Raw genomic sequence first — 8010 nt, 5'->3', positions numbered from 1 at the left:
TTTTTAAAGCCGCATAGGACTTAGTTTTATAGTCTTCCACCAGATGACAGAAACACAAAACTCATGATTTGCTTTCACCCGCCGTGGTTGCTCAGTGGCTATGGTGTTAGGCTGCTGAGCACGAGGTCGCGGGATCGAATCCCGGCCACGGCGGCCGCATCTAGATGGGGGCGAAATGCGAGAACACCCGTGTACTTAGATTTAGGTGCACGATAAAGAACCTCAGGTGGTCGAAATTTCCGGAGTCCTCCACTACGGCCTGCCTCATAATCAGAAAGTGGTTTTGGCACGTAAAACCCCATTGAAAAAATAATTTCCTTTCGGTTCTGGTTTTCCAGTGCATGGTTCTCTTGAAATATTATGTTTTCTATTTTCCTTCCTAAAACATAGCAGTGTAGTGTTCATTTGTGAAGTCATCGCATTTATGAAGATTTTATTCATTGGACATCATAACTAGAAGCTTGCGCATAGCTTTGTGTTATGCAAAAAAAAGAAGAACTTTCGTGCTTTGTAGCGTGGAACCTGGGAGAACAAAATGGCTATTCTTATTGCGTTCTTCTGGGAGCTCCGTTTTCTTCGACTTTCGCCTGTCCTTAATGGCACATACTCCGAGCGAATCAGGTCTACCTGGGCAACAATGCCACCCGGTGGCCAGTGCCATTCCTATGCAACATTCGCGTGGAACAAAGGGTCTGCTAAGCTGAGTCGCTGCCCGAACGTCAATTATTTCTAAAGATTCATCCAAATAAGAAATGCACCAACTAGGAGAAGATGTGCAGCGTGTGGATTAATAGCTACTGTTAATGTATTCCCTACAGCGAAGTGGCATGAATCCGTAGGTGTTGCCGTAAAAAAAACAAAAAAAAACATTTGAATAAATGTCCCGTGCTGCGTCTGCCCCGTCGCTCTACAGAGAAGCTAGCTTGGCTAGCTGTCAGTATTTAGGATAAACATATGGCGTCGCTAGTTCGGTGCAGTCGCTTTTAATGTGCAGCATCCTTTGGCGACTACCCCAGCAATTTGGTAGCAAAATCGTGCAAAATCGTCTCTGTAGCGCCAAAAAACTTGACGCCTTTTCCATATAAATACATAGGTCTTCATAACAAGGGTTGGGGTGGCCAACTTGAAATTGGAAGTGGCATCAGCATAAATTTGGGCGTGATACAGGGATGGGCCAAGTTGAATTTGGTAGTGTTATAGGAGTGGCCCAACCTAAATTTGGGGTGAAATGGTAATGAGCCAAGCTGAATTTGAGACTCATATGGGGGTGGCCCAACCTAAATTTGAGGTGATATAGGGGTGGGTAAGCCTAAGTTTGGGGGAATATGGGGGGTGGACCAGCCTGGATTTGGGGATGATACGGGGGAGGGAGAACCTAAATTTGGGGGGATATGGGGGGTGGGCCACGCTAACCATGGGGGTGATATGGGGCTGGGCGAAGCTGAATCGGGGGTGATAAGGTGATGGGCTAACCTAAATGTGGGAGTGATTTGCGGTGGGCCATCCTAAATTTGAGATGATGGAGGGGTGGGCCAGGCTAAGTTTGGGGCTGATATTGGGGTGGGCCAACCTGGATTTGGGGATGATATGGGGGTGGGCCAATCTAAATTGGGGGGTGACATGGGGACGGGCTAACCTAACCATGGGGGTGATGTGCGGCTGGGCCAAGCTGAATTGGGGGTGATATATGGGTGGACAAATCTTAATTGGTGGGTAATTTGCGGTAGGCCATCCTAAATTTGAGGTGATTGAGGGGTGGGCCAGCGTTAGTTTGGGGCGGATATGGGGGTGGGTTAACCTCGATTTGCAGGTGGAATTGGAGTGGGCCAACCTAAATTTGGTGGTGTTGTGGAGGCGGGCCAATATGTATTTGGGGGTCTTATGGGGTTGGTCCTACCTAAATGTGGGGGCAATCTCAGGGTCGGCCAATCTGAATTTGGGGGCGATATGGGGGTGGGCCAACCTAAATTTTGGGGTGCGTCGACTCGTAATTTGGAGGACGAGTCACGGAAATTCGTGCGTGGACCAACTTGAATATTAGGGGTGGCCCAATTGAAATTTGGGATTGGGCAAACTGGAAGTTTAAGGCTGGGCGAAAAGAAAATCGGGCGTGGCCGACTTTAAAATTGGGGGTGGGCCAATTTAAATTTGAGGGTGTGCCAACTTGAAATTTGGGGGTGGGCCGACTTAATGTTTGTGGTGGGCCAATTGAAATTTGGGGGCCTGTTTACGAATAGTTAGACAACACCAGTGGTGTTCCTGCATATTTTTCATCATCGCAAAGTACGTATATTAATAATTGTTACCCAATGCCCCTCATGGTGGCGTTGGCCGCCTTACCCATGATGCGGGTGACGGTGTCTCCGTTCCTGCCGAGCGCTTCGATCGTCATGCCCAGGACTCGAATCTTGCTGACCGTCGGTATTGTGTTACCATCCCTGGTGCGGATCTTGATCTTTTCGTGTTTCCTTTGCTTCTTGATTCTGTGCGTTCTGATCGGTTGGTAAAGCAGGAGCTCCGACTTACTTGGGGAGCAACGCAGTCCCGTACCTTCCAGGCTTTCTTAGATCGTGTCGACGGCCGTCTGTAGTGTGGATTTTATGCGGGCATCACAGCCCCCTTCCACCCACAGCGTAATGTCGTCCGCGTATATCGTGTGCTTCAGTCCTTCAAGCTTGCATAGTCTTTTGGAAACTTGAATCATAACAAGGTTAAATAGCATGGGTGAGATGACGGAGCCTTGGGGAGTGCCCTGGCTCCCTAATGCCTTCTCGTCCGTCTTCAGGTCGCCGGCTCTGAGCTCCGCTGTTCTGCCGGTGAGGATGTCTGAAATAATCGTCCGAACTCTCGCCTAGGTTTAGATGGGATACCTGCGCGAGGATGGCAGAGTGCGTCACTTTGTCGAAGGCGCTTTCTAGGTCGAGCCCGAGGATGGCTTTGGTGGCCCTGGTTTCGCCATCGATGACCTGATATTTGATAAGTAAAAAATCTCAGTGCCCTTCCACTCTGTGAAGAAAGATTACAAGCAAAGCTGTGTATGTGGGCCCCTTAATGGCTAACTGCACCTCCGCCGTATGTCGGCCCCGTATTGCACTGTCTTCGGGATCGGTCCACGTATGGGGAGTGCTTAATGCCTGCTTCACCTCCGCCGCAGGTCGGCCTGGCATAGCGTTACATCCGGAATCAGCCCACGTATGGGGAGAGCTGAACGCTTGCTTCACCTCCGCTGCGGGTCAGGCCGGTATTACGCTATCTTCGGGATTTTGCTCTACACGCGGACGCGATAGTGGGGAAAGTAGCCCTTAAGAGGAACCTTTAGCTCTGGTGGTCCTATCTAAATACATGTAAAAGGTGAATTCGTTTTTCTCCACAACCACTGCATGAAATTTTACAAGGTTTGTTGCACTTAAAAGAAAAACTTAAAATCTAGTGACTGTTGGTTTAGAATTTTAGATTTAGGTCATCATTTGTTTATTCAAAATTGGCGAAAGTCGAAAATTTTCAGAAAACAAAACCATCAAGTTTACAACTCTGTATTTCGGGAGTGAAAACTGATATCACAATTCTGTACATTGAATCTAACAGCACATCTAAAGCGGACAAAATTGATATATTACGCATGAATCTGAAAAAATTTAGTAATGTGGAAATACAGCTTTTCCACAACCCTTGTTCACAACGTAACGACTTCACGTAAGATATAAATCGGCATATTTGATTTGTCCGCTTTGAATTGTCTAAAGGATGCTGTTGATAAAACCGCGATATCAGTTCTTGATGCGGAGTTATTAAATTGTAAACTTCGTACTTCTGTATTTTTCGCACTTTCGAATTTTTGAAAATCTTTTACCAGAATTCAAGCTCTAAATAGAAATTCCGCTTCCAATAGTCACTAGAATTTACATTTCTCTCGCGAATCCAGCAAATTGCATTAAAATCGGCCCAGAGGTTGTCTCAGAAAAGCGTTTCGGCGTATTACATCTATTTGAATAGGGCGCGTTGGAGTTGGGCCCGAGTTAAAGCTTCCTCTTAATGACTTCGCTGTAAAAAAAAGGAATAAAAGAATGAAAGAAGAAAAAAACGCTTCAGCCGTCAATATCACCGCCTCAGATTTCGTCATGATGGCGCCGCCACCATCGGCACGGCTCCGTGAGCAGCTACCAAGCTGTTCACTTTCGTTATCTTCCTTCCCTAGGCGGCAGCGAATTGTCTTGATGCCAGCGACGCGCTAAATCTGCACCATCATTCCGTCATGCATCGCTTCTGCGACCAAGCAAGCTTTCGGCGGCACACGTTCACTGCCGTATTGACACTAAAACTTTAAAATGCTTGCCTTCGAGAAAGCAACTTGAATAAAAATGGAACGCGACTATGTGGCCATGGGGAACATGTTCACGGGGCCAATTTATTGATGACAGCATCACAAAACGCTAGATGTGGTCAGGTTGACTTTACAGGTTTGAAAGGAATGACTGACGGGCTAGTTGCTTCATTATCACATAAAGAACAGCGCTTAAAGTTAGCGCAGTTTGTGTGTGATTCCTCCTTTTTGTCCCGTCGTGAAGTGCTGTTCTTTCTGTGACTTTACAGATGTTCTTTTTCTGCGTCAGTTACGTGCTTCCAAGAGTGTTTACTTGGAAAATTTTTGTTCGCATGGCTCTTACAGAAGCATGTTTAGTCGAAAGTTTTTCGCTTGGCTGCATAATCTCGAGGACGGGCTCCAAACTGCTCATTTTCTTTAGCCACGAAAGAACCGTTACTGAAAATTTAATTAACGTAGCTTTGTTACTTAGCAAACAACTTCTCAACTTACTCCGCATCTAGAGGTTACCAATCTGAACACTCGAATGGTAAAATGATGTCAACATTGTTTGTATCGTTTCAATAGTTTTGTTTTGTGCAGTTAAAAGCAACCGGTATATTGATGGTGCTGTAGACTTCTTATAAAGTAAGTGTGAAAGCTTGGACAGGTCATCTCGGCACAAATCAACTTCATGAGCTTAAGCACATGGCCCAACCTTGCACGTCTGTCTTTACAACCGATTCTCATACATCATACAAGAAGCACCTCAGCGCTACGGACGGTACATCCCACAAGGTGTGCGAGAACATTGTGCGCGCTCCCGATTAGGTTTCTGAGCGTTGGTGGCATCAGACTGGTTTCCTGGCATCATAAGGAATGAAAACAACTTCCTGTAGGAAAGCATTGGGTACATTTTTAGTACATTGTAACATATGGATCAGCACGGATATGTACGTTATAACGAAAAGTACTGAAATATTAAGGTCAGAGTTTCGCTGGCTGTATTTTAGCTGTATAATGATAGGATCTAAAGGAAAAAATACTCTGATTTCGTGACAATTAATGCTGACATGAAATATGAGCTCCGACACAGTACCCGTGGTGGAACTGGCCCCTGGACTACAGGGCTACATTGAACCACGATATGCTGGTTTGATAAATACCAGTAATCGGAAGGTGGTTCGCTCTTGAATTTCCTGTATGTCGGCGCCGCTGTGCAGTGTTGGGGGCCCTTTTTAAACTACAAGCACTATGTTTCAGCTAATATTGAAAGCAACTGTATTCTATTTTTATGGGGGTGGGGGGGCTTTTTTTTTAGCGTCTAACCACAGTTCCAAAGTTATCAGTTAGCTCAAGATGCACCTGCATGTGTTTCTAATATCCAGTATGTTGTCACGGATTCAATAGCGAAAGAGCGTTATCTTATGAGATTACGCGCGTGAAGCGAATACTGGCGTACATTCTCCATCACACATGACGACCCGAGATTGCGCTGCAATGTACGAGCATTCCAATCTGACGAACCGGCGCCTTGATCCCTAGATCGGAATCAGAGGAAGAACTTTGCGCGCAGCCATCGTTATGTTTGAGTGTTATTTTCTTTTCGAGCGCAAGCTCATCTTATAATGAGTAACATTCGTGACTGACTCTTTTGGAAGTGTTTTGTTCTTGACATTACTAAAACGTGAGAGTATAGAGGTGCTCCATCTTCATTGAGTGAATACTGGGAAACGGACTAGGCCTGTTCTTGCGTCTGCGTTTACACATTTTTTGCACCAATTTATTTTTCATGAGTTACTTTTTATTTAGGGGACTGTAAAGCCCAGCAACTTTTTAATAACAGGATGTTTTAATAACACAGAAAATTTAAATGCTTGTTAGTCGGCTGTCACCTCATGGTAAGGAATTTCAATAAAGACATATTTATGATAATTAAAAGTCTATCCGTTTGACAACGTTTCATCTGAGTTCGCCTTTGCAAGGTGATACAGACTTGCAGGTGATTCGTATCGGAGACCCTCAACATATGTCCAACCGCCAAACAAAGGGTTATTCCGAATGTTTTATTTCAGGAAGGCGTGTTACCTTCCTGTCTTTCATTACCGTTCGCAAACACGCATAAGGGGAAAGTGCTGCGTGAAGAGCGTCGTTAGTCCAAACCAACGAGCTACCGTAACTCACCTCGCCTATATCGCTGTCATTTAGGCTTAGACAATAAATTTATATATTTTATATCGACGCATCCCGAATCCAAAAAGAGCTGCCCGCGACCAGCCCAGCTAGGTTTGTTTCATTTCGTACTTCGTCGTAGTGGCTAATAGTAGCTCACGAAGCAGAGCAATGAGTGTGGATATGGCAGAGAAGGTGTTCTGTATACTGTCTTGTCACCCACCGAAAATTGCCCGCCGTGCTACTGGCCATTCCTAGAAAATTGTATATGTGACGCTCAGCCATTTGCAACACAGCAACTTTGTTTTGCGATGGGAGAGCCCAGGTGAGAGACAGGGTGGTTATGGAGATAAAGACACGCTATTTTCTGCAGTAACTTAGGAATGCATGAATGAATGCCTTCATTTATTGAGAAAAGGGAAGAGCAAGCATCAGTAGAAGCACGTCTCAGCAGATTGGGAAAGAAGCGAGTGACAAAGAGGAAAAGCTGGGGCCCGGGTGGCAGGCGATGTCGCAGCTTAGGGGCGAGAGATATAAGCAAGAATTGGCGAAACCAGTTGAATTCCAGTGTAGATGTGTGATGTGCCGAGTAGATGATTGGAGTCACCGCCCAGCATCCGTCCTTTGCGGCAGTGTAAGCTCCCGCCGATCTTGGTAACAAACCTTTACTGAAAACCAATCTTCGCAATTGCTTATTCATCAGTCATGCCTAGCCACGTATCCCTTAGTGACAGGGTCTGTGGATTAAAACTACGCTGTCCCGACAAGTTACGACCATAACGTGACGCTTGCGGTTACGGAGGCCATACTCGTGACTCTTACTATACTACTACTATACTACGCGAATACTATAAACATGGGTTTACTGCACAAGATAGGGAACAGACATTTTAGAACCGCGTTTTTCGCCTTACATACGCTCAACGCAAGCACCATTGCAGCATGTTACGGTGCGTGTCCCTTCAAGACAGAGACGCGAATGCAAACATAAGAACGCGTTAGAAGACAGGGTCTTGGGCCTCGTGCCAAACATATCCAAGCCAGCAATATGCTAACAATCATGCCGTCGTTTCTATGCAAAGAGGTTATGTATTTAAACTTCTGGAGTGACAGTCCAATCCGCCACCTACGGGAGCGCGTGAAGCCGCCGGGGTACACATTGTTAGAGGAAAAGGAGTGCAGCCACAGTACGTGACTGCGGTATACGCGCGACGCAACCTGTGCTTGCGGTTCTGCGATGAAAAAATAAAATGAAACCCCTTTAGGAAGTATATCAGTCAGCCATTGTGTGTCGCTGTTGTCAAAAATAAAATGTCATGGTGGTGGGTGCCTTGTGTTCTGTGTACAATATGTTTCGAGAACTGAAAAACAGTTGTTTCCTGTTTTCTTCATTCAGTAACCTGCCGCGTGCATCGGCACTGCGATGCCCTTTCGTCGATGCGTGGTGCCGGCCCGTATTGACGCAACGACATGACCTCGAAATATAGTATCCTTATTCAATTTCTTAAAAAAATCCCTATTTATGTAAATGAGCGTTC

This window comes from Dermacentor andersoni, chromosome 1, assembly GCF_023375885.2.
Source record: "Dermacentor andersoni chromosome 1, qqDerAnde1_hic_scaffold, whole genome shotgun sequence".
NCBI lineage: Eukaryota > Metazoa > Arthropoda > Arachnida > Ixodida > Ixodidae > Dermacentor > Dermacentor andersoni.
Note: the sequence above shows the minus strand (reverse complement) of the source record.